Below are 26,120 nucleotides of genomic sequence, written 5' to 3' on the forward strand. Positions count from 1 at the left end.
TGCATTCTGACGTTCTATTTCATTATCAACTTCAACATAAGCAGCCACACAGGGCGAATCGTGACGGATGTCACTAGGGAGAACCGCATCTGCTCCATAAACCATGAAAAAGGAGTGTAACCTGTAGATCTATTGGGGGTTGTATTGATACTCCATATCACTGAAGGTAACTCCTCTACCCAACAGCCCGGCGTTCTTTGCAAAGGAACCATAAGCCGGGGCTTCATGCCTCGTAGAATATCTTGATTAGCTCGTTCCGCTTGACCATTAGATGGGGGTGAGCCACGGAGGAAACATCAAGTCGAATATGCTCTCGTTGACAAAATTCTTTCATAGCACCCTTAGACAGATTAGTGCCATTATCCGTTATAATGATGTGGGAAAGCCAAAACGGAAGATCACCTTCTTGATAAATTGAACTGTTGTTGCTGCATCACACTTGCTAACCGGTTCTGCTTCAACCCACTTAGTAAACTTATCAACTGCCACCAAAAGATGGTTTTTCTTATCTTTGGACCTCTTGAAAGGCCCGACCATATCAAGCCCCCAGGTCGCAAACGGCCAAATAATTGGAATCATCCTTAACTCTTGATCCGACACATGAGCTCATCGTGAAAACTTCTAACAACCATCACATTTGCTGACCAAATCCTCAACATCAACATGAGCCATCAACCAATAAAACCCATGACGAAAAGCCTTGGCTACGAGAGATTTAGAGCCGGCATGATGACCACAATCTCCTTCGTGAATATCTCGCAGAATCTCACAGCCTTCTTTGGGAGAGACGCAACGTTGAAACGCCCCTATGACACTGTGATGGTGCAACTTGTCGGTGTTCTGGGAACGGGGGTCCCCAGACTTGCCTGCCTGCGGCCCGTGGCATGGCTGCACCAGCGGCCCCGTACGGCCCATCTTCGCCAGCAATCATTCAAGACCCTCGCGAGGGGCCAAACCTCGCGAGGAGGACAACGCAAGACCTCCTCAGGGGAGGCCTCACCAGGCTGGCTCACGAGGGGCGGAGAGATCAAGACAAGGGACACCTCGCGAGGTTCCTATGACGCAAGCCATGAGGACTGGAACCAGGCGAGCGCCAATGCGCAGTGTCCTCGTTTCCTCTTTGGTGTTAAAGGGGCAAGCACAGGCGAGGAGTCCCGAGGCATCAGGCAAAGGTTTCCATAATGGTGCAACAAGACCAAGACCAGCAGGATGGCAAGACGGAGGTCATGGTGGAGCCCAAGACTGCGTCACCACCAGAGCCTTTGGCAGGCGAAGACCACTTTTGCCAGGATAGCTTGTACGAGTTGTCAGGGAAGAGGACCGGGGCCTCTATAAATAGGACTAGCCACCACCAAGGGAAGGGAGAGAGACTTAGATCACCCCGAACAACACAAGTTCACCAAAGCACAAGAACACCTGTCCTCAGGAGGCTGTTCTTCCCCTGTACTGTTCATCCTCAGCCCAAGAGGCAATCCACCACACCACACTGGAGTAGGGTATTACACCACAACGGTGGCCCGAACCAGTATAAATCTTATGTCTTGTGTCCTTTGGGTTCATTGAGCTAGGCCGTGAGATCATAGAGTGCGCGAGCTAAAGAGGGGGAGAGATCTTCGTGCGCACCCGAGTGTTCGAACCTCAAGGGTTTCCCCGGAACCCGAAATCCGACATTTGGCGCGCCAGGTAGGGGTGCGCCGGAGCTTTCCTCTTCGTCGATCCGTGCTTCACCGCTTCGCCAAGTTCATGGCCGACGCTCGCGGGGCCTGCCCTGAGCGTTGGGCTGCTCTCGCCACCCGTGTCGCTCAAACCGCCCCTGTCGGTGGACCTCCCCGCCGTTCTTCGTCACCCGCCGCCAATGCCGCCACCAGCCCGACGGCAAACGAGCAGCAAGCCTCCTCACTCCACCCCTCTGTGCGGCGAGATGGTCGCACCACCACCCCGTCACTAACTCCGGCCGTCTCATCGTCTCACGCTCGCCGCGCCCCTGCGGACGCGCAGGTCGCGCTGCTCATGGTACACGAGCTCCTGCGCTAACGCCCGGCCGATGACCTCTATGAGGACTGGTTTGACCGCATCGCCGAGCTCGTCAGCGCCGTGGGCGGCTCTCCAGCGCCATCCCTCTCGCTGCCTCGCCCGCCCCGGGCTGCGGGCGATGTGGCTCACGGAGCGCCTCCACCCCCTCAGCACCAAGATGGCGCCCTAGCACCGAGACGCGCGGCCCAGGGAGCGCCTCAGCCCCCCCCCCCCCCCCCCCGCGTCAAGACGGCGTCCTCGCTCCGAGATGCGCGGCCTAGCAGCGTGATCTCCCGCACCGCGTGCCCACGCATGAAGAAAGAAGTTGCCAGGAGGTTCCCCGTCCGCGAGAAGATGCTCCATCGCTTCCAGCACCACCAAGTCAGGATCGCTTGCTGCGGTAGGGCCATGTGCCACTTGACGTAGCAGCGCAGGGACACCAAGGTCAAGCTCCACCTCCACGACGGGCCCTGGTGGCCACGGCGGGCTGTCGTGCCTTCACGCCTGAGCTGTGTAGCATCATCTGGGTGGGCAAGTTCAAGCCGGATCTGCCTCCTCGCTACGACGGCACCCCCAACCCTGCAGAGTTTCTGCAGCTCTACGAGCTGAGCATGGAGGTGGCCAGCAGCGACGAAAAAGTCTTGGCAAACTAGTTTTCCATGGCTCTCAAGGATGGCGCCCGCTCATGGCTCTCAAGGACGGCGCCCGCTCATGGCTCCTGAACCTGCCCCCAGGCTCGATTTCCTCCTGGGATGAGATGCGCAGCCGCTTCATTGCCAACTTCCAGGGCACTCGCGACCGCCCCCGGTCGCGGGAGACCAGCGCTGCATCAAGCAACAACCAGGAGAAACCCGGCAGAAATACATCCAATGCTTCAACAGCACGCGTATCAAGATCCCCAAGGTGACGGATGAGGCCATCATTTCGGCGTTTTCCGACAGTGTCCGTGACGTCAAGATGAAGGAGGAGCTCGCCATCCATGAGGAGCTGTGCACGACCTTGGAGCTGTTCAACATAGCAACCAAGTGTGCAAGGGCTGAGGAGGGGCGCCTCTCCCTCCTCGAGCTTCCAGCTACGGATCCAGAGGAGAAGAAGGCCAAGGTCAAGGACGTGAAGTGCAAAGGGGTGGCTGTACTCGCAGCAGAACCAGACACCAAGCACGGCTGAGATCTTCCCGAGTCGTCCAAGGGCAGCCGTACGTTCTGCGCCTTCCACAACGTGCGCACGCACAACACCAGCGACTGTCAAGAGCTCAGGGCCATTCGAGATGGACGCTTTGGTCGACGCCCCGAGCGCAACGACCGGGGCTACGGCCAAGGAGGTGGACGAGGTGGAGGACGTTGGGATGACCGTGGGCCCCGCCAAGAGTTACGCGACGAGCCTCGCGAGGATCGTTGGCAGGACCAGCCTCATGAGGGTGCCTGGAGGGACCAGCCTCGTGAGGATCGCCCTCGAGGCAACCCCGGTCTTCCTTCGCTGCCACCGCCAAGAAGGAACGACTACCATCAACGGGACGAAGGGGCTGGGGGCTTCCAGGAGCCGCGCACCATCGCTTGCATCTTGGGTGGCGCTCAGGCCCTAGCCTCCCAGCGCATCTTCAAGCAGTTCTCCCGAGAAGTGAACGCAGCCCTCCCCAAGCTCGAGGCTACGCGCCCGCTCAGGTGGTCCAAGTACGCCATCACCTTTAGCTCGGCGGACCAGCTAAAATGCGCAGCAACCGACGGCGTCCTCCCGATGCTCTGCTCACCCGTCATCAGCAATGTCGAAGTCACGAAGACCCTCATCGACGACGGTACAGGACTCAGTGTCATGTCCGTCGAAACATTGATAGCCTTCAAGTGCCATATGATCAGCTCCAGCCAACCAAGCCTTTCTCAGGAGTGACAGACGGCTCCACCACCCCGATAGGGCAAGTTCGCCTCCCTGTCACCTTCCGCCAGCGCAACAACTACCACACCGTGCTCATCGGCTTTGATGTCGCCCACATCCTCCTGCCATACAACGCCATCCTTGGGTTCCCAGTGCTGGCCAAATTCATGGCAGTCACCCACCATGGCTACAACTTCCTCAAGATGCTGAGAAGCGGCGGAGTCATCACGGTCCCCTACGAAGAAAGAGATGCGGTGTGCTCCCTCGAGCGCGCTTTCCAAGCTGCATCAATCGAAGACCCTGATAGCATGGGTGCGCGGTACCCTCCTGAGGCCAACCCCAAGAAGAAGAAGCAGCTACTCCGTGATGGGCCTCAGGGGAGCGACACCTCCAGCGGCACCACTTCAGGATCCGCACCAGCGCCTGGGGCGCCTCCTTCCGTCACATAGGGAGGCGCGCCCGGCGCCCTCCTCGGGCAGGGCTCTCTTCTGGAGGGCCTCAGACCTGGCCAACATCGTGAGGGAGCCGCTCGGGCACCATGTGGAGGCGTGCTTCGCGGCACGTTTCCCTTAGGAGGACACCGGGCGAGGAGCGCCCGGTGCTCAGGAGTACATCACCAAAGCATCTCAGGAGCTTCAGGAAGCAAGAGCAACACGCGGCAACCGCCGCCCACCTGGCGCCGCTCCCCAACCAGGCGAGGGTGGTGAGATGTGCGTCTGCGTCGACATCCCAGGGCTCAACAGGGCCGCATCTCAGGAGCGCTTCTAGCTTTCGCATGCTGGCCGGTGTGAGGGCCTGCCTCACAACTATGTTCACATGTCGTTCGGCCTGCCGAGTGTGGCTGCCTGCTTACAGCACAATCTACGGAGCATCCTAGCAGGTCAGGAGGCCAGGCATCACGCAGTCCTGGCGAAAATGGAGACGGTCCTGCGGAGGCCGCCTTAGCCTCCAGAGCCTCCTGAGGCTCAGGGCCCCAGCGGCTCGTGAGAAGCAACTTATTTGCTACGTGTCTTCAGCTACCCCAACACCCCTTCGGCAACCAAACTAGGTGACATCTTTCCAAGTTCATTTAGCTAGGAGCGCCCCCTGGGCTACATCATCCCCTGGCTGCGTGGGTCCGTCCCTGCGGCATGTACCCGCTTGCATCTTCAGTTCACTTTGCTGGGAGCGCCCCTCGGGCTGCATTTACCCCAGGCCGCTCGGGTCCTACCCGGTGGCATGTATTGTTCTCGCATTTACCTAAGCTAGTTGCCTTTCATGCGTAATCTATCTATGGATATCACCTCTCGATTGTCACCTACCATGGGAGCCGCGTGCCACTTGTCTTTCTTCGGGATCCTTCGCATTAGAAGGCTAGGAATGGCGTCTGTGCTCGGGCCCGTCCCTGCAGCGTTGATAAATCCAACGACTGAGCTCTGTCTGGCGGGCCGACCCAGTTCACGTCACCTCCTGGGGTCGTTGGTGCTTGGCCTTCTCGTGCGATAGCCTCAGGAAATCCACTCGGCGCGGGTTGTCTAACCATCTCGCAGGAACGCCACAACCATCAAGAATCAAGACCAGGCGCAACCCGCCTTGAGGTAGGGCCTCATGAGTCCCGCGCTGGCTCACGAGTGCCCAGATACACCTCGTCTAGCCCTGACGTCCAACCCATGTGTCAGGGCGGGGCTGTACACGCCCCGGGGGCTCCACTCAGAGGAAGCCCCCTCCCACGTACCAGTGGAAGCACCATGCTCCGCACTGGCAGTCGACACTGCCGAGGAGCGGCTATGCCCGTGCAAGTGCGGAAGCACCATGGTCCGTCCTGGTGATAAACAACTGAGGGCGGCCTCACGGCCGTATCAACCTCAAGGAGCGTCCGGGCTCGGTGTCTGGCCTCATCGCAACGCCTCCCCTCGGGAGAGCTGCGCGAGGGGGCTGGGCACGGGGGCTGCGCTCGGGTCACACCCAAGTGTACGCCACCCTGCCAGGTCCCGTGGACCTGGTCGTCGCGCGCCCTCCCAACAGGAGCTAAGGTACGAAGGTCATTTGAACATCAAAGGGGACTCCCGAGCATCTCGACTCAGGAGCCTAACTGAACACGTAGCCCCTCACTCCTTGGTCCATCCTGGTGATCCGGTCGGCCCAATGGCGGCTGAGGTATGCGTGGGGTCGGGCCCTGCCGACGTAGAAGACTAGACCTACTCCCGGATCTCCTTTTTATAAGTTGTTTGCGCGTCAAGGGGGACTCCTGAGCATCACGACTCAGGAGCCTAACTGATCACGTAGGCCCTCACTCCTTGGTCCATCCTGGTGATCCGGTCGGCCCAATGGCGGCTGAGGTATGCGCGGGGTCGGGCCCTGCCGACGTAGAACATAAAGCAAATAGAAAGGAAACCGGTGAATTTTAGAATTTCAAAGCAAATATTACAGGACATATTGTTCCCCTGAAATCAAATGAGAGTTTAACGCCTCCACGAGGCATGGTGCATGCTGCAGAGGTTAAAAAAGGAAAGGAGCCGCCAGCAGGTCGCCTCGTCACCCCTGGACGCCGCCATCGCCTGCAATGGATGCTTCTTCTCCAACAATGTCGCCTTCACCTGCACCACCAACCGGAGTTGCCGGATCGGTAGCTCCGCCGGTCGACGGCACGGGAGCAAAGGCTCGGAACCTCTTTAGTAGGGCCTCCACCTGACCCTTCACAGTTGCAGCGGCGGCCTCGTACTTCTCATCTTTCACAGGCTCCAACAGCTCATCAAGACGGGCGGCGGGATCGCGAAGGTAGAGGTGGCTGAAGACGCGCGTCAGCGCGGCTGAGGAGAGAACGCGGGCTTCTCCCTCCGCCATGAGACTGATGCCGCTCACGACGTCCTCAAGCACATCAACCAGGAAAGGAACCAGCTGGTTGGGGCCCTCATCACCGGTAACCAGCGGCTCCTCCAAGCCCTTCTCGTAGAGCGACTTCAGCACCGTCCGAGCCTTCTCTTAAAGGAGCTGGAAGGTCGTGCGGTCCTCAGTCAGGACTTTCGCCTTGGCGTCATGCTCGACCTTCTCCGCCTTCAGCTTCTGCTCCAACTCCTCCAGCCGGCCGTGCTCTGTGGCCTGCGCCTTTGCCAACTGATCTAGTTCGGCATCATGTTCCTTGATAGCATCCTCTCGGGCTTTCATCTTCTCCTCCTCCGCCTTGCGGCCTTGGGCTTCCTCCCCGTGCTCCCTCCGCACAGTCTCCAGCTCGGTCGCCGGCGACCGGCAGCGGTCCTAGGCGGCCTTGGCATCCTTCAGCGCCACCTCACAGGCGGCCGCAGCCTGGGCGACGACCTCCCTGTCCTTCTCGGAGTCGGCGACAGCTTGGCTCAGTGTCGCCCGGACGGACGCATCGGAATGCAGCCAGCCGGAGACCAATTCCAGGTGCTCGGCCACCAGGCGACGGTCGGCGCCTTGAAGGTCTTCCCGCAGCAGGGCCACCGCAGAAAGAGCCCGCTCCAGGATGTCAGGAGAAGCGGAGGAACCTGGGGTCAACAGCACGGCAGAAGGAGGAGGAAGAGGCGTCGTCATCACCATGGCCTGGGAGGCCGGAGGCTCCTAAGCCTCTGGGACCCCAGCACCTGAGCCGGACACTGGCACCTCCGGAACCAGCAGGGCCTCGAGGGCTGACTCCTCCCGAGGATGCTCCACCCAGCCTTGCGAGGATGATCGGGCTGGAGAAGCACGAGTGCCGTCTCCACCTTTGCTCATGGAGAGGGGTGCGGCCGCAGGAGGCGATCTGGGCTCAAGCAGTACCACCTCGCCCTCCCTCCTCCTCTTCACCGTAGGCGTCGGCCTGGTTACACAACGAAGAAGAAGAGTTAGAAGCAAGCATCGAAAGCAAGAACAAGGCGGGATGAGAGCACTTACTGGTCCACCGCGGCATAGTCCCTTTGCTTCGGGAGCTTGAAGCCAGAGAGCTTCGTGACCCAAGGCACGGGCGCACCAGCTCCGGAAGTAGAAGCAGGGGTGGCAGCCGGGCTGGAAGCAGCTCCAGGTGACGGTGAGGCAGGAGCGTCTTCCTAGGAAAGCAGCGCTGACCTGCTCTTCATCGGAACCACGGGCAGCTCCCCCTTCTCTGGGAGGATATCGTCCTCACCATCGTCGTCGGGCAGGAGGTGGAGGATGTCGGCCTTGCGCAAGGGGGAGGTCTCCCCCATCTCCTCGGGGGTTGCCTCTGGGTCGCGCTCCTCGTCCTCCTCCTCCTCCTCTCCGTCTCCGTGAGAATCACCAGAAGATACGTCCACCGTCATCGTCGCCACAGGAACCTCAGAAGGCGCTAGCGGCACAAGGCTGCGCCCGTCAAAGGTGGGCATGGCGGCCACGACCTGCGCCCGGTCCTTCCAGAGGAACAAGGGAGCGTGAGGATTTGGCGGATACTCTTGGTCGTCTCCGACCAGGAGACGGAGGGCCACGGCCAGCTCCTCGTCGGACAAGGCCTTCGGGCTCAAGCGGAGCTTGTCTTCTCCATCCACAAGCGTCCACATGGGATGAGTGCACGCCTGGAGAGGAGCCACCCGCTACGCCAAGAATTCCTTCAGGAGTATAGCCCCCGTCAGTTTCGCCGCCTTCGTGTTGCCTGGCCTCAGATCGGTGTTCATCCTTTCCAGCACCAACTTCGCCCAATCGTCAGTGAGCTTCATGCAGGACCACCCCTCATCAGGCCGGGGCATCCCCGTCGGCAGCTTCAGCTGTGGGTGGACGCGCTTGGCGTCCATCATAACCCACTTGCTCCTGAAGCCCTCGGCCTTCTTCCCGGTCTTCGAAATTGCGTTGGCCTTATCGGCGGCGATGAGGTTGGTGCACCCCGTGGTGTGGCCTTCGTTGACCCAGAGGTAGAAGAAGTGGCGCAGTAGTGCCACGGACGGCATCACCCTGACGTACGCCTCACAGTAGAAGGAAAAGATGGACAAGAGAAGGATGGAGTTGGGATGGAGATGAAGAGCCTGCAACCCATAGTGTCAGAGGACCGCATAGAAGAAGTCGGAGAAGGGGGAACGAGGCCGGCAGCGACGCTGCTCAAGAAGAAGGGGCAGAAGGAGCTCTTCGGAGTTTCGGGCACGGCGGAGCCAGCCCAGAGCACCGTCTCCCCCTTCTCGTTGTTCTCCCCCGCCGTTAGCAGTTGCGCAATGGCAAGGTTCTTCGCTGAGACATTGTGCGCCTCCAGGCTCGGCTCATACCAAGTGGGCGACGAGTCGACCTTGGTCTTTCGGGGTGCCATTGGTCGAAACCTTGGAAGGAGATCGGAGCAGATCTGGAGATTTCGGAAGTAAGGAGCAAGAGAGGGGATCTAGAGCAAGGCGAAGGAATGCAATGAAGGCAGGCGTTCCCCGCACCGGCCTTTTGTCAGTCGGGCAGTTGCCGAGGCTGTGTGGGGAAGCGAAACGCCTACGTCCAATCAGTCGCCACGCGCCAACCGTGTCCGCAGGCTGATGGGGCCCGTGGCGCTCCGCACTTGCCCTTTGGCTTCGCCTCGAAGCCAAGCCCGAGCGCGCCTTGGGCCCGGGGGCTACTGTCGATGTTCTGGGAACAGGGGTCCCCAGACTTGCCTGCCTACGGCCTGCAGCGTGGCTCCACCAGCGGCTCCGTACAGCCCATCTTCACCAGCAATCATTCAAGACCCCCACGAGGGGCCAAGCCCCGCGAGGCGGACGATGCAAGACCTCCTCAGGGGCGACCTCACCAGGCTGGCTCGCGAGGGGCGAAGAGATCAAGGCAAGGGACACCTCGCGAGGTTCCTACGACGCGAGCCATGACGACTGGAACCAGGCGGGCGCCAGCGCGCGCAGTGTCCTCGTTTCCTCTTTGGTGCTAAAGGGGAAAGCATAGGCGAGGAGTCCTGAGGCATCAGGCAAAGGTTTCCATATCGGTGCAAAGGTAACTCCTCTACCCAATAGCCCGGCGTTCTTTGCAAAGGAACCATAAGCTGGGGCTTGATGCCTCGCAGAATCTCTTGATTAGCTCGTTCCGCTTGACCATTAGACTGGGGGTGAGCCACGGAGGAAACATCAAGTCGAATATGCTCTCGTTGACAAAATTCTTTCATAGCACCCTTAGATAGATTAGTGCCATTATCCGTTATAATGCTATGGGGAAAGACAAAATGGAAGATCACCTTCTTTATAAATTGAACTGTTGTTGCTGCATCACACTTGCTAACCGGCTCTGCTTCAACCCACTTAGTAAACTTATCAACTGCCACCAAAAGGTGGGTTTTCTTATCTTTGGACCTTTTGAAAGGCCCGACCATATCAAGCCCCCAGGTTGCAAACGGCCAAGTAATTGGAATCATCCTTAATTCTTGAGCCGGCACATGAGCTCATCGTGAAAACTTCTGACAACTGTCATATTTGCTGACCAAATCCTCAGCATCAGCATGAGCCGTCAACCAATAAAACCCATGATGAAAATCCTTGGCTACGAGAGATTTAGAGCCGACATGATGACCACAATCTCCTTCGTGAATCTCTCGCAGAATACAACCTTCTTCGGGAGAGATGCAACGTTGAAATGCCCCTGTGACACTGCGATGGTGCAACTTGTCGGCCTTCTGGGAACGGAGGTCCCCAGACTTGCCTGCCTGTGGCCCGCAGCATGGCTCCACCAGCGGCCCCGTACGGCCCATCTTCACTAGCAATCATTCAAGACCCTCGCGAGGGAACAAATCTCGCGAGGCGGACGACGCAAGACCTCCTCAGGGGCGGCCTCACCAGGCTGGCTCACGAGGGGCGGAGAGATCAAGCCAAGGGACACCTCGCGAGGTTCCTATGATGCAAGCCATGACGACTGGAACCAGGCGGGCGCCAGCGCGCGTAGTGTCCTCGTTTCCTCTTTGGTGCTAAAGGGGCAAGCACATGCGAGGAGTCCCGAGGCATCAGGCAAAGGTTTCCATATCGGTGCAACAAGACCAAGACCAGTAGGACGGCAAGACGGAGGTCACCGTGGAGCCCAAGACGGCGTGACCACCGGAGCCTTTGGCAGGCGAAGACCACTTTTGTTAGGATAGCTTGTACTAGTTTCTCCCTTCAAATTTGGCCATTGTGGGATCCCTTCCCGCTCAATATTTGGGAAGAGGACCGGGGCCTCTATAAATAGGACTAGCCACCACCAAGGGAAGGGAGTGAGACTTAGATCACCTCGAACAACACAAGTTCACCAAAGCACAAGTAAACCTCTCCTCAGGAGGCTATTCTTCCCTTGTATTGTTCATCCTCATCCCAAGAGGCAATCCACCACACCACAGTGGAGTAGGGTATTACACCACAACGGTGGCCCGAACCAGTGTAAATCTTGTGTCTTGTGTCCTTTGGGTTCGTCGAGCTAGGCCGTGAGATCATAGAGTGCGCGAGCTACAGAGGGGGAGAGATCTTCTTGCGCACCCTAGTGTTCGAACCTCAAGGGTTTCGCTGAAACCCGAAATCCGACACAACTCCCCATTGACAATCGTCATTGACTTAGACCGCCTGGTTATCTACCTGGCCAAATTCTCATCCTCGGCCAACTCTCCCCGGGTCATGTAAGCCAAATACGGAACTGTCCAATCTGGAATGGCATGAAGAGCCACCACCAATTGTACTTCCGTATCAGGAACAGCAAGATCCTCCTCTATAGGTAATTTGACAGGGGTTAAGTAGAATATCCAGGAACGTGTTAGGTGGCACCGGCTTACGCTGAGACCCTAACCGGCTTAAAGTGTCAGCTGCCTCATTCTTTCTACGATTAATATGCTCAACTTGGTAACCCTTGAAATGACTCGCAATAGCATCAACCTCTCGACGATAAGCCGCCATGAGTGGATCCTTGGAATCCCAAGTGCCAGAAACCTGCTGAGCTACTAGATCTGAGTCACCGAAGCACCTCACCCTGCTTAAGTCCATCTCCTTAGCCATCCGAAGACCATGGAGCAAGGCCTCATACTCAGCTGCATTGTTAGTACAAGGGAACATTAACTGGAGAACATAAGAAAATTTATCACCTCGTGGGGAAGTCAAGACAACTCTAGCCCCCGAGCCTTCCAACTGCCTAGATCCATCAAAGTGAATAGTCCAATACGTGTTATCCGGCTTTTCCTCGGGCGTTTGCAACTCTGTCCAATCATTGATAAAATCCACGAGTGCTTGTGACTTGATGGCCGTACGAGGCACATACTTTAAACCATGAGTTCCAAGCTCAATGGCCCACTTGGCTACCCAACCCATGGCTTCTCTATTTTGGATGATATCCCCCAAAGGAGCAGAACTAACCAAAGTAATGGGATGGCCCAGAAAATATTTCTTGAGCTTTCTACTTGCCATGAAAACCCCATACACAGGCTTCTGCCAATGCGGATACCTCTGTTTGGACTCAATAAGTACCTCGTTGATGTAGTAAACCGGCCGTTGAACCGGATACTCCTTGCCTGCCTCTTTCCTTTCCACCACAATGGCCACACTGACAGCCCGGCCATTGGCAGCCACATATAACAACAAAGGCTCCTTATCAATAGGGGCAGCAAGAACCGGCGGCTCAGCCAGTTGCTTCTTAAGCGCCTCAAATGCCTCATCAGCAGCATTACTCCACACGAAATTATCTGTCTTCTTCATCATCTGGTACAGAGGGATAGCCTTTTCTCCTATGCGGCTTATGAACTGGCTCAAGGCCGCTATCCGACCCGCCAAGCGTTGGACGTCATTAACACACTTTGGCTTAGCCAGGGAAATAATGGCCTTGATCTTCTCCGGGTTAGCTTCGATACCTCGGTATGAAACCAAAAAACCCAAAAGCTTACCCGCCGGTACACCAAAAACACACTTTAAGCATCATTTTATAGACCCGAAGATTGTCAAACGTCTCCTTCAAATCATCAATCAGGGTCTCCTTCTTCCTGGATTTCACCACAATGTCATCTACATAAGAATGAACATTACGCCTGATCATATTGTGAAGGCAATTTTGCACACACCGCTGGTAAGTCGCATGGGCACTCTTGAGCCCGAAAGGCATGGACACATAGCAGAAGGCTCCAAACGGAGTAATGAAAGTTGTCTTATCCTGGTCCTTAACTGCCATCTTGATCTGATGATAACCAGAATAAGCATCCACAAAACTCAAACGCTCACAACCCGCCGTAGCATCAATGATTTGATCAATACGAGGGAGAGCAAACGGATCAGCCGGACAAGCCTTGTTTAAGACCGTGTAATCGACACACATTCGCCAAGTGTCGTTCTTCTTAAGAACCAACACTGGGTTAGCCAACCACTCAGGATGAAAAACTTCAATGATAAACCCAGACGCCAAGAGTCGGGCCACTTCCTCACCAATGGCCTTCTGTCTCTCCTTGTTAAAACAACAAAGGAATTGCTTGACCGGCTTAAAATTCAGATCAATATTAAGAGTGTGCTCAGAGAGTTCCCTCGGTACACCTGGCATGTCTGAAGGCCTCCATGCAAAGATGTCCCGGTTCTCACTGATGAACTCGATGAGCACACTTTCTGATTTCGGATCCAGATTAGCACTGATGCTGAACTGCTTAGATGAGTCGCTAGGAACAAAATCAATCATTTTAGTGTCATCTGCCGACTTAATCTTTTGCAAAGGATCATGCTCTGTGGTTGGCTTTTTCAAGGACGTCATGTCCGCCGGGTCAACATTATCCTTGTAAAATTTCAGCTCCTCCGTTGCACAAATAGACTCAACATAAGCATCATCGCCTTCTTCACACTCCAAAGCCACCTTGCAACTCCCATGCACTTTGATGGTGCCCTTGTAACCTGGCATCTTAAGCTGCAAGTAAACATAACAAGGCCTCGCCATGAATTTAGCATATGCCGGCTGCCCGAACAGAGCATGATAAGGGCTCTTGATTTTAACCACTTCGAAGGTTAGGGTCTCAGATCTGGAATCATGCCCATCTCCAAAAACAACCTCCAAAGATATCTTACCCACTGGATATGCGGACTTACCCGGCACCACACCATGAAAAACACTGTTTGACTGCTTAAGATTTTTGTCGGTCAGTCCCATGTGACGGAAGGTTTCATAGTAAAGTATATTAATGTTGCCGCCTCCATGCATGAGCACCTTAGTAAATTTATAGCCCCCAACCTGAGGCGCCACCACTAGAGCCAGGTGACCCGGATTGTCAACTCGGGGCGGGTGATCCTCACGACTCCATACAATAGGCTGCTCCGACCACCGCAAGTAACGCGGCACCGCTGGCTCAATAGCTTTCACTGCCCTCTTATGAAGCTTCTGATCCCGCTTACACAAGCTAGTGGTGAAGACGTGGTACTGTCCACTATTCAATTGCTTCGGGTTGCTCTAATAACTAGACTATTGCTGCTGTTGATTCCCCTGATTATTCTGCTAGTTGTAACCACCTTGCTTGCTTTGGCCGTGAAACCCGGAATTTGAGCCGCCGCCTCCATGACCCGGACCATGAGGGCCAGACCCTGAACCACCATTCGGACCATGGTTGTGTTGGAAAGACTCCCTGAATTGTCTCATAATGCTGCAATACTTCCACAGATGGATAGGCGGCTTCTCCTGAGTTTCCTGCTTCGGACATGGCTGATTCATTATCACTTCAAGGTCAAATTTTGTCCCTTGAGCCGGCCTCCCCTTAAGACGCTGGTTATAATTCTATGCGCCGGTGTTAGCCACAAAATCATCAGCTTTGCGCTTACCGTTACCGCCCTGATTGGCCGGGTTGTGCTGTTGTCCCCTCATACTGCTACTCTTCTTTCCCTTTCCCGGTCGTTCATCCTCAGAGTCGGGGTCCTTGGTACTATCAGAGTCGGCATACTTAACAAGAGCTTCCATGAGCTCACCCATGTCACTGAAATGATGTTTAAGCCGCCCAAGCTTCTGCTTGAGTGGAAGGAAACAACAATTTTTCTCCAACATTAAAACTGTTGAGCCGACGTTGATATTATCTGAAGAATGTATGATAGTTGAGACCCGGTGCACCCAGCTGGTCGTTGATTCGCCCTCGGCTTGAACAGAAGAAACCAAATCCATGATTGACATAGGATGCTTGCACGTATCTTTGAAATTTTGGATAAATCGGGCCTTCAGCTCTGCCCACGACCCAATGGAGTTGGCAGGTAGCCCTTTCAACCAAGTACGAGCCGTCCCTTCCAGCATCATGGTGAAATACTTAGCATATGCAGCCTCACTAACATCCAGCATCTCCATAGCCATCTCATAACTTTCCACCGAAGCCTAAGGGGGCTGATCTGCTATGTAATTAGGCACCTTACGAGGGCCCTTGAAGTCCTTGGGAAAACGCTCATTTTGCAGAGCCGCCATTAAACACGGCACACCCCAAGCTCTAGAAGTCACACCTGCCTCCAATGAAGTTGTTGGGTAAACCGACGCATGGTGCTGAGCCGCCAGCTCGGCCTCCCGGCGTGCTTTGCCCTGGTCCACCAAATTCTGTGCCTCGGCACCATTGCACGTCGGGTCATGCCCACGAGGTTGGTTATGGCGCTACTCAGTACTCAAAACTGCTGGCAAGTCAGTGTGCCTACTGTAGCTCCAGCTTGCACGAGGGGTCGAATGAATCCGGTCACAACTATAAGAATAAGCTTGCTGCTATACTAGCGTTGTTTGAAGAAGTTCCCTGGCCCTTCGGGTTTCAACCGCAGTCGGAGTCTCGCCCTCGACTGGCAGAGCCGCCAATCGCGTAGCCGCAGCAATCATATTGTCCAAAGGGTTGGAATAAAAACCCGGGGCCGTTACCATATGCTGAGGCGGGGTGTTATTCACATGCGGAGAACGTGTCACGCGCGGCTGAATCGGCGCTCCACCCCCTGGTGCTTCAGCCATCTGGTTTACCACCGGCGGGTTATTGGTCCCTGCTCCAGGTGTGCTGAAGAGGTTCCTCGACTCATAAACCAAAGGCAGACGACTCCGGTGCTTTCTCCTCACGACTTCGTTTGAAGCGTTCTGATCCACCGTGAGCCGGTATGAATCCGCTGTGCTTGGGCGTTTAAAATGGCCCGCTCTGCGGTCATCCTAGTGTTTTCTGCCGCCAGCTCTACCTCGGCTTGAGCTATCTCATCACGCAGGTTAGCCACATCCACCTTATGTTGTTCCTAGTTGTCTGGGGTTACCTCCACCTCCATCAGAGTTGCTAGAGCCTCCAACGGATCTGTTAAAACTTGAGCGGTGGGCGTGCTGATCCACCAGTACCTGCTGGCATCGCCACCGCTGCGCTCGACGTCATAGTCGTGGCGGCTGTCAAACCGAGAACCGGCTGGGTGCCAACCATGAAGATCGCCACCCTGTTCGGTGGCTCATGGGGGCACGGAATACTGTCACCATCGAAATAACCACCAAGCCGTCCGTCTCTTGTTTGCCGGCGTCCGGACCGCTGGCACGGCCGCTCCTGACCAACCTGAACCCTCTTCAGCACCCGCGCGTGCTTCCTGCCCGAAACGGTCAGTGCCACATTCATGACCGGCCAGAGCGGACACGACCTCTCACTTGCGCCAGCATTGAAGCGGCGCGCCGGCCGAGAGAGCGTCGCCCGCGCCGCTTCTTGGTGCACGCAACTTCCCCACGTTCAAAGGTCGCAATAGCCGGCCACAACATGCATGTAAAAAGTTCTTGGGAGTCCGTGCTATAGCTAGTTGTCCTCCCCCAACTCATCAATTTCTTCCAGTAGTACTAGTACTCCATGGCGTGATCCATCGACAAGCAGGCGGGAAAGTTATTGTATACTTGGTTTGCGGTGAGTGGCATGCCGAGCGACCGTGTGGGGTCGAGCCATGGAGGAGGGTGAGACACGAACACGACAGACGTGATTTAAAGAGCCATGTAAAAGCGCGTGAGTTTAGAATTTTCGTGATTTAAATGTTGGTTTTGCTCGATGGTGCGATCCAACGAAACGAAACGTTGGTTTCTCTCCATTTCCATTTTTTCTCCGAAAAAAGGGAAACTTTCCACTACATTTTCATTCCTACTCCAAGGTTGCCCCGTTACAACATTCCATCAAATACAAAGGAAAACTAACACGCATGATGATGCATCTCAATGATTCACAAATCATAGCCAATATTTACTTCACAACTAAATACAAAAGTTGTGAGAGCGTGTACGAAAGAAAAACTACTGATGGGGTCACTACGACTTAAACCCTAAACCCTAAACATGATTTAATTTCCTGGCCAGGTAGAACCTATCAAAGGAAAGACGGCTAGCACCCTCGGATCATATGATGCTTTTGTGCAGTTCCACTGAAATCGAGCTCAGCATCCCTGATGGCAAAGATATTGAAGAAGTGTGATTAGAATAATAGTACCTTGTAGGATCGAAAGTATGTCTAGAGGGGGGTGATTAGACTACTTGACCAAATAAAAATCTAGCCTTTTCCCAATTTTAGTTCTGGGCAGATTTTTAGCTATCTTAGCACAAGTCAAGCAATCTCCACACAATTCAAGCAAGCATGCAAAAGTGTATATGAGTAGCGGAAAGTAAAGCATGCAACTTGCAAGAATGTAAAGGGAAGGGTTTGGAGGATTCAAACGCGATTGGAGACACGAATGTTTTTGTCGTGGTTCCGATAGGTGGTGCTATCGTACATCCACGTTGATGGAGACTTCAACCCATGGAGGGTAACGGTTGCACGAGTCCACGGAGGGCTCCACCCACGAAGGGTCCACGAAGAAGCAACCTTGTCTATTCCATCACGGCCGTCGCCCACAAAGGACTTGCCTCACTAGCGGTAGATCTTCACGAAGTAGGCGATCTCCTTGCCCTTACAAACTCCTTGGTTCAACTCCACAATCTTGTCGGAGGCTCCCAAGTGACACCTAGCCAATCTAGGAGACACCACTCTCCAAGAAGTAACAAATGGTGTGTTGATGATGAACTCCTTGCTCTTGTGCTTCAAATGATAGTCTCCCCAACACTCAACTCTCTCACACAGGATTTAGATTTGGTGGAAAGAAGATTTGAGTGGAAAGCAACTTGGGGAAGGCTAGAGATCAAGATTCATATGGTTGGAATGGAATATCTTGACCTCAACACAAGTGTAGGTGGTTCTCTCTCAGAAAATGTGTATTGGAAGTGTATGTATGTTCTGATGGCTCTCTCCACGAATGAAGAGTGGGTGGAGGGGTATATATAGCCTCCACAAAAAATCTAACCGTTACACACTATTTGCCAAACTCGGTGGGACCGAATGGTTAAACTTGGTCGGACCAATTCAGCAAACTTAGTGACCGTTAGGATTTTCGGTGGGACTGAGATGCAACTTGGTAGGACCGATATGGTTAGGGTTAGGGCATAACGTAATCTCGGTGTGACCGATTACACAAACTCGGTGGGACCGATTTTGGTAATAAGCTAACCAGAGAGTTGGTCAGGTAAACTCGGTGGGACCGATTCGCTCATCTCGGTGAGACCGAAATGTTACAAAAGGGAAACAAAGAGTTTACATTGCAATCTCGGTGGGACCGATCGCTCATCTCGGTAAGACCGAAACGTTACGAAGGGAAACAGAGAGATTACAATCCCATCTCGGTGAGACCGAGATCCCTATCGGTGAGACCGATTTGTCTAGGGTTTGTGGCAGTGGCTATGACATTTGAAACTCGGTGGCGCCGGATAGAAAGAATCGGTGGGGCCGAGTTTGACTTTTGGTTTAGGTCATATGTGGATGTGGGAAGGTAGTTGAGGATTTTGGAGCATATCACTAAGCATTTTGAGCAAGCAAGCCATTAAGAAACACCTCATCCCTCCTTGATAGTATTGGCTTTTCCTATAGACTCAATGTGATCTTGGATCACTAAACTATAAAATGTAGAGTCTTGAGCTTCAAGCTTGAGCCAAACTTTTTGTCCTTAGAATTTTGAGGGATCCACTTTGCTCATCCATGCCATGCCATTCATTGAGCTTTTCCTGAAATATTAATCTTGGAATAATGTTAGCTCAATGAGCTATATGTTGTTAGGAATTACCAAAACCACCTAGGGATAGTTGCACTTTCAGCGGCTCAGCTAACCGTTTCTTCAGGGCTTCAAACGCCTGATCAGCAGCATCACTCCAGACAAAGTGATCTAGTTTCTTCATCATCTGGTACAAAGGGATAGCCTTTTCTCCCAACCGGCTTATGAACCGGCTTAAGGCCGCAATATGACTAGCCAGGCGCTGAACATCATTAATGCAAGCCGGTTTAGCCAAAGAAGTAATAGCCTTGATTTTTTCCGGGTTAGCTTCAATGCCTCGTTCAGAAACCAAAAAACCCAAGAGCTTGCCTGTTGGCACACCAAAAACACACTTGGCCGAGTTAAGCATCATTTTGTAGACCTGGAGATTGTCAAAGGTATCTTTCAAATCATCTATCAAGGTTTCCTTCTTCCTGGATTTCACAACAATATCATCCACATAAGCATGAACATTGCGTCCAATCTGACCATGAAGGCAATTTTGAACACACCGTTGGTAAGTCGCCTGGGCACTGTCGAGTCCAAAAGGCATAGACACATAGCAGAAGGCTCCAAAGGGAGTGATGAAGGCTGTCTTCTCCTGGTCCTTAACTGCCATCTTGATTTGATGATACCCATAATAAGCATCCAAAAAACTCAAACGCTCACAACCCGCCATAGCATCAATAATCTGATCAATACGAGGGAGAGCGAAAGAATCAGCCGGACAGGCTTTATTAAGGTCTGCGTAATCCACACACATGCACCAAGTACCATTTTTCTTAAGCACCAGCACCGGGTTAGCCAACCATTCAGGATGAAAAACTTCAACAATGAACCCAGTTGCCAAGAGCCGGGCCACTTCTTCACTGATGGCCTTACGTCTCTCCTCATTAAAGCGATGAAGGAATTGCTTGACCGGCTTAAACTTTGGATCAATATTGAGAGTGTGCTCAGCGAGTTCCCTCGGTACACCTGGCATGTCTGAAGGTTTCCATGCAAAGATGTCCTGGTTCTCACGGATGAACTCGATGAGCGTGCTTTCCTATTTCGGATCCAGATTAGCACTGATATTGAACTGCTTGGATGAATCGTCACGGACAAAATCAACCAACTTAGTGTCATCTGCCGACTTAAACTTCAACAGAGGGTCATGCTCCGTGGTTGGTTTCTTCAAAGGTGTCATATCTGTTGGGTCAACATTATCTTTGTAAAACTTCAACTCTTCTGTTGCACAAACGGACTCAGCATAAGCAACATCGCCCTCTTCACACTCCAAAGCTATCTTCTGGTTCCCATGCACTATGATGGTACCCTTATAACCCGGCATCTTAAGCTGCAGATAAACATAACAAGGCCTCGCCATGAACTTAGCATAAGCCGGCCGCCCAAACAAAGCGTGATAAGGGCTCTTAATCTTAACCACCTCAAAGGTCAATGTCTCAACTCTGGAATCATGATCATCACCGAAAGCCACTTCCAAAGCTATCTTACCCACCGGATATGCTGACTTACCAGGCACCGCACCATGAAAAACAATGTTAGACGACTTAAGATCCTTGTCAGTCAAACTCATACGACAGAAGATTTCGTAGTAAAGGATATTGATGCTGTTGCCTCCATCCATGAGCACCTTAGTGAACTTGTAACCTCCAACCTAAGGCGCAATCACTAAAGCCAAGTAACCCGGATTGTCAACCCGGGGCGGGTGATCCTCACAGCTCCAAAGAATAGGATGTTCAGACCATCGCAAGCAACGGGGAATAGCCGGATCAACTACGCTTCCCGCCCTTTTATGAATCTTCTGGTCTCATTTACATAAAATCGTGGTGAACACATGATACTATCCACTATTCAACCGCTTCGGATTACTCTGATAACCAGATTGCTGCTACTGATTCCCTTGACCAGACTGTTGATTAAAACCACCTTGATTGCCTTGGTCCTGGAAACCAGAGTTTGAACCGCCACCACCAAAGCCAAGCCCATGAGAGCCAGATCCTGAGCCGCCATTCGGATGATTGTTCTGGAAAAAATGGAATTCCTATACTCCCTCATGATGAAGCGATCCTTCCATAGATGACTGGCCGGCTTCTCTTGCGTACCATGCTTTGGACAAGACTGATTCATCATAGCCTCAATATTAAATTTTGGCCCTCTAAGCCGGGGCGGCTTCCTCTTGCAACGCTGATTATTATTCTGCGTATTGGTGTTAGCCACAAAGTCTAAATTGCCATCAGCCTTGCGCTTACTGTTGCCACTTTGACCCATTGTATTGTGCTTCTACCCCTTCGTATTGCCACTCTTCTTCCCCTTACCCACCTTCTCTTCATCAGAGTCAGGGTCTTTGGTACTATCAGAGTCAGCATATTTGACGAGAGCTGCCATGAGCTCCCCCATATCATTGCAAAGGCGTTTAAGCCGTCCCAGTTTCTGCTTAAGGGGGAGGAAATGACAATTCTTCTCCAACATCAGGACTGTTGAACCGGCATTGATACTGTCCGATGAGTGTATAACAGCTGAGATCCGGCGCACCCAATTGGTTGTTGACTCGCTCTCAGCTTGGACACAAGAATCCAAATCCAGGATCGACATAGGCTTCTTGCACGTGTCTTTAACATTTTGGATGAAACAAGTTTTCAACTCCGCCCATGATCTAATGGAGTTAGTGGGCAACCCCTTCAACCAAGTACGAGTCGGCCCGTCCAACATCATGGTGAAATACTTAGCACATGCAGCATCACTAACATCCAGAATCTCCATGGCCATCTCATAGCTCTCAATCCAAGCCTCTGGGGGTTGATCCACTGTGTAGTTAGGTACCTTACTGAGCCCTTGAAATCCTTAGGCAAACGCTCGTTGCGCAGAGCTGGTACTAAACACGGCACACCCAGGGTTCTAGAGGTCACTCCTGCCTCCACAGACGCTGACGGATAAACCAGAGATTGATGTTGAGCCGCTAGCTGAGCCACCAGCTCCGCCTCCTGAAGCGCCCTGCCCTGATCCGCCAAAGTTTGGGCATCGACGCCACTGCACATCGGGTCATGCCTACGGGGCTGGTTATGATGTTGCTCACTGCTTGAAACTACCGGCGAGTCAATATGTCTACTATAACTCTGGCTTGGGCGAGGGGTTGAATGAATCCGTTCATGGCTATATGAATAAGCTGCTTGTTGAGCCACTGCTGTCTGAAGAAGTTCTCTGGCCCTCCGCTTCTCTATCATAGCTGGGGACTCGCCTTCAACCGGGAGACCCGCCAATTGTGACGCCGCAACAATCATGTTATCCAAAGGGTTAGAATAATGACCCGGCGTTGTCGAAACATGTTGAGGCGGAGTTATATCCAAAAGAGGGGGATCCACAGTGCGCGGCTGACCCGGCGCTCCAGTCACGGGCACTTGAACCGCCAGGTTCACCACGGGCGGGTCACTGGTCCCTACCCCCGGCGTGTTGAAAAGGTTTCTCGCATCGTACTCCAGAGGTAAGCGACTCTAGTGCCTCCTTCTCATGATGGTGTTTGAAGCGTTTTGATCCAAGGTAAGCCGGAAAGACTCTGCCTGAATCCGTTGTGCCTGAGCGTCCAAAGCAGCTCTTTCTGTGGCCATCCTAGCGTTCTTAGCCGTCAGCTCTTCCTTGGCTTGAGCTATCTCATCTCGTAACCTTGCAACATCCACCTTATGCTGTTGTTGAGTGTCTGGGGTCACCTCCACCCACATCAAAGTCGCTAAAGCCTCCAACAACTCTGTCAGAACCTGAGCCGGTGGGAGCGCGGTGCCGCTAGCACCAGTCGTCGTTGCAGCCGTTGAGCTAGAGGTCATGGCCGCGGGGGTCGTTGAGCCAAGCGCCGGCCTGTACCAGCCATGAAGATCCCAACCCTGTTCGGCGGCTCATAAGGGTTCAGAATACTATTGCCATCGGAACAGCCCCAAGTTGGCCATCCTGTAGTTGATACATTGAATTGGTCTCCCCGGTTGACGATTCACCATCCGAGTAGATGGCCGGCTCACCATCAAACACAGATCCTTCCTCAAAGTCTGCCCCATGGATGAAACCAACAAAGGCACGCTTTACAGCGGCTTGACCCTTGGCGGCTCGTGCACGCTGAGCCATCTCGATGATGTTGGTGCAGATGTCCGGCTCAGAGCCCAATTCGCCAATCTTGCCGATGAAGATGTGGATTCCACCGAAGGGGACCCAGTACCCGTACTCAATTGAGCCGGCCTCGGGGCCCCAGCCAGCGTCATCGATGTAGAGCTTGCCACGACGACTCTTCGTCATCCGGCCCACAGCGTATCCCTGGATCCCTGCGAAGTTGCCCTTCAAGAACTCAAAATCACCGTGCGCTGGCCCCATGGTGGGCGCCAACTGTCGTGGACTTAACACGACATATGTCCTAGCGAAAGGACTTAGTCATGGATCCATCGCAACTAGGTTAGCTTGAAGGGGTTTAATGGGACAAAGGACACACAGAGTTTACCCAGGTTTGGCCCCTCTCGACGAGGTAAAAGCCTACTCCTGCTTTGTGTTGTATTGCTAGGGTTTCAATTACCAGGGAGCAAATACGCTTGACCTAGTTCTCGATTGTTTGTTATCTATCCTCAACCCGCCGCCGGGTCACCCCTTTATATACACAGGTTGATGCCAGGCGGCTTACAGATTCCTGACCGGCTCATACACAACGTGTCCGACCCGGTGACTAACTAAGCTTGCCTCACAATAGAAGTTATACATGTGGCGGTTCATCCTCTTGGGCCTCAAGTCGCCTCTGGGTCTTGGGCCGTCAATAGGCTTGCTATGACCCGCCATCTTTATTGATAAGTCGCCAGTGATATGACCCGGCCCCTCCTGGGCGGTTCATACCCAGTAGTTATATCCCCAACACCCTCTACCTTCGGGATTAGTGTAGAACCTAAATAAATGTTATTTGGTGCTTGCGTTGAGCATGAATATGATTGGATCATGCTTATTGCAATACGGTTATTCATTTAAGTCAAAGAATAATTGTTGTTCTATTTACATGAATAAAACCTTCTATGGTCATACACTCAATATAAATGGTTTATTGAATCTCGATCGTAATGATACACATATTCATAATATCGATACTAAAAGATTCAAAGTTAATAATGATAGTGCCACATACTTGTGGCACTGTCGTTTAGGTCATATTCGTGTTAAGCGCATGAAGAAACTCCATGCAGATGGGCTTTTGGAATCACTTGATTATGAATCATTTGATACTTGCGAACCATGCCTCATGGGAAGATGACTAAAACTCCGTTCTCCGGACCAATGGAGCGAGACACTGACTTATTGGAAATAATACATACCGATGTATGTGGTCCAATGAGTGTTGAGGCTCGTAGCAGGTATCGTTATTTTCTGACCTTCACGGGTGATTTGAGCAGATATGGGTATATCTACTTGATGAAACACAAGTCTGAAACATTTGAAAAGTTCAAAGAATTTCAGAGTGAAGTGGAGAATCATCGTAACAAGAAAAAACGTTTCTACGATCTGATCACGGAGGCGAATATTTGAGTTACGAGTTTGGCCTTCATTTAAAACAATGTGGAATAGTTTTCACAAATCACGCCACCTGGAACACCACAGCGTAATGGTGTGTCCGAACGTCGTAACTGTACTTTATTAGATATGGTGTAATCTATGATGTCTCTTACCGATTTACCACTATCGTTTTGGGGTTATGCATTAGAGACAACCGCATTCACGTTAAATAGGGCACCGTCTAAATCTGTTGAGACGACACCATATGAACTGTGGTTTGGCAAGAAACGTAAGCTGTCGTTTCTTAAAGTTTGGAGTTGCGATGCTTATGTGAATAAGCTTCAGCCTGATAAGCTCGAACCCAAATTAGAGAAGTGGTTCTTCATAGGATACCCAAAACAAACTGTTGGGTACACCTTCTGTCACAGATCCGAAGGCAAGATCTTTGTTGCTAAGAATGGATCCTTTCTAGAGAAAGAGTTTCTCTCGAAAGAAGTGAGTGGGAGGAAAGTAGAACTTGATGAGGTAATTGTACCTTCTCTCGAATTGGAAAGTAGCTCATCACAGAAAACCGTTCTCGTGATGTTTACACCAACTAGAGATGAAGCTAATGATAATGATCATGAAACTTCAGATCAAGTTACTACTGAACCTGGTAGGTCGAATAGAGCATGTTCCGCACCAGAGTGGCATGGTAATTCTGTTCTAGAAGTCATGTTACTAGACCAAGACAAACCTACGAACTATGAAGAAGCGATGATGAGCCCAGATTCCGATAAATGGCTTGAGGCCATGAAATATGAGATAGGATCCATGTATGAGAACAAAGTATGTACTTTGGCTGACTTGCCCGATGATTGGCAAGCCATAGAGAATAAATGGATCTTCAAGAAGAAGACTAGCGTTGATGGTAATGTTACTGTCTACAAAGCTCGACTTGTTGCGAAAGGTTTTCGACAAGTTCAAGGAGTTGACTACGATGAGACATTCTTACATGTGCGATGCTTAAGTCCATCCGAATCATGTTAGCAATTGCCACATTATCAAATCTGGCAATGGATGTGAAAACTGCATTCCTTAAATGGATATCTCAAAGAAGAGTTGTATATGATGCAACCAGAAGGTTTTGTCAATCCTAAAGGTAATAACATGGTGTGCAAGCTCTAGCAATCCTTCTATGGACTGGTGCAAGCATCTCCGAGTTGGAATATACGTTTTGATGAGGTGATCAAAGCATATGGTTTTATACAGACTTATGGTGAAGCCAGTATTTACAAGAAAGTGGGTGGGAGCTCTGTAGCATTTCTGATATTATATGTGGATGACATATTGCTGATTGGAAATGATGTAGAATTTCTGGATAGCATAAAAGGATAATTGGATAATATTTTTTCAATGAAAAACCTCGGTGAAGCTGCTTACATATTGGGCATCAAAATCTAGAGATAGATCATGACGCTTAATAAGATTTTTCAATGAGTACATACCTTGACAAGATTTTGATGTAGTTCAAAATGGAATAGTCAAAGGAGTTATTGCCTGTGTTGCAAAGTGTGAAGTTGAGTAAGACTCGAAACCCGACCATGACAGAAAATAGAAAGAGAATGAAAGTCATTCCCTATTCCTCAGCCATAGGTTCTATAAAGTATGCAATGATGTATACCAGACCTATTGTGTACCTTGCCATGAGTTTGGCAAGGGGGTACAATAGTGATCCAGTAGTGGATCACTAGACAGCGGTCAAAGTTATCCTTAGAGGATTAAGGAAACATTTCTCGGTTATGGAGGTGATAAAGAATTCTTTGTAAAGAGGTA

Source organism: Triticum urartu, chromosome 1 (assembly GCF_003073215.2).
Source record: "Triticum urartu cultivar G1812 chromosome 1, Tu2.1, whole genome shotgun sequence".
NCBI classification, from domain to species: domain Eukaryota; kingdom Viridiplantae; phylum Streptophyta; class Magnoliopsida; order Poales; family Poaceae; genus Triticum; species Triticum urartu.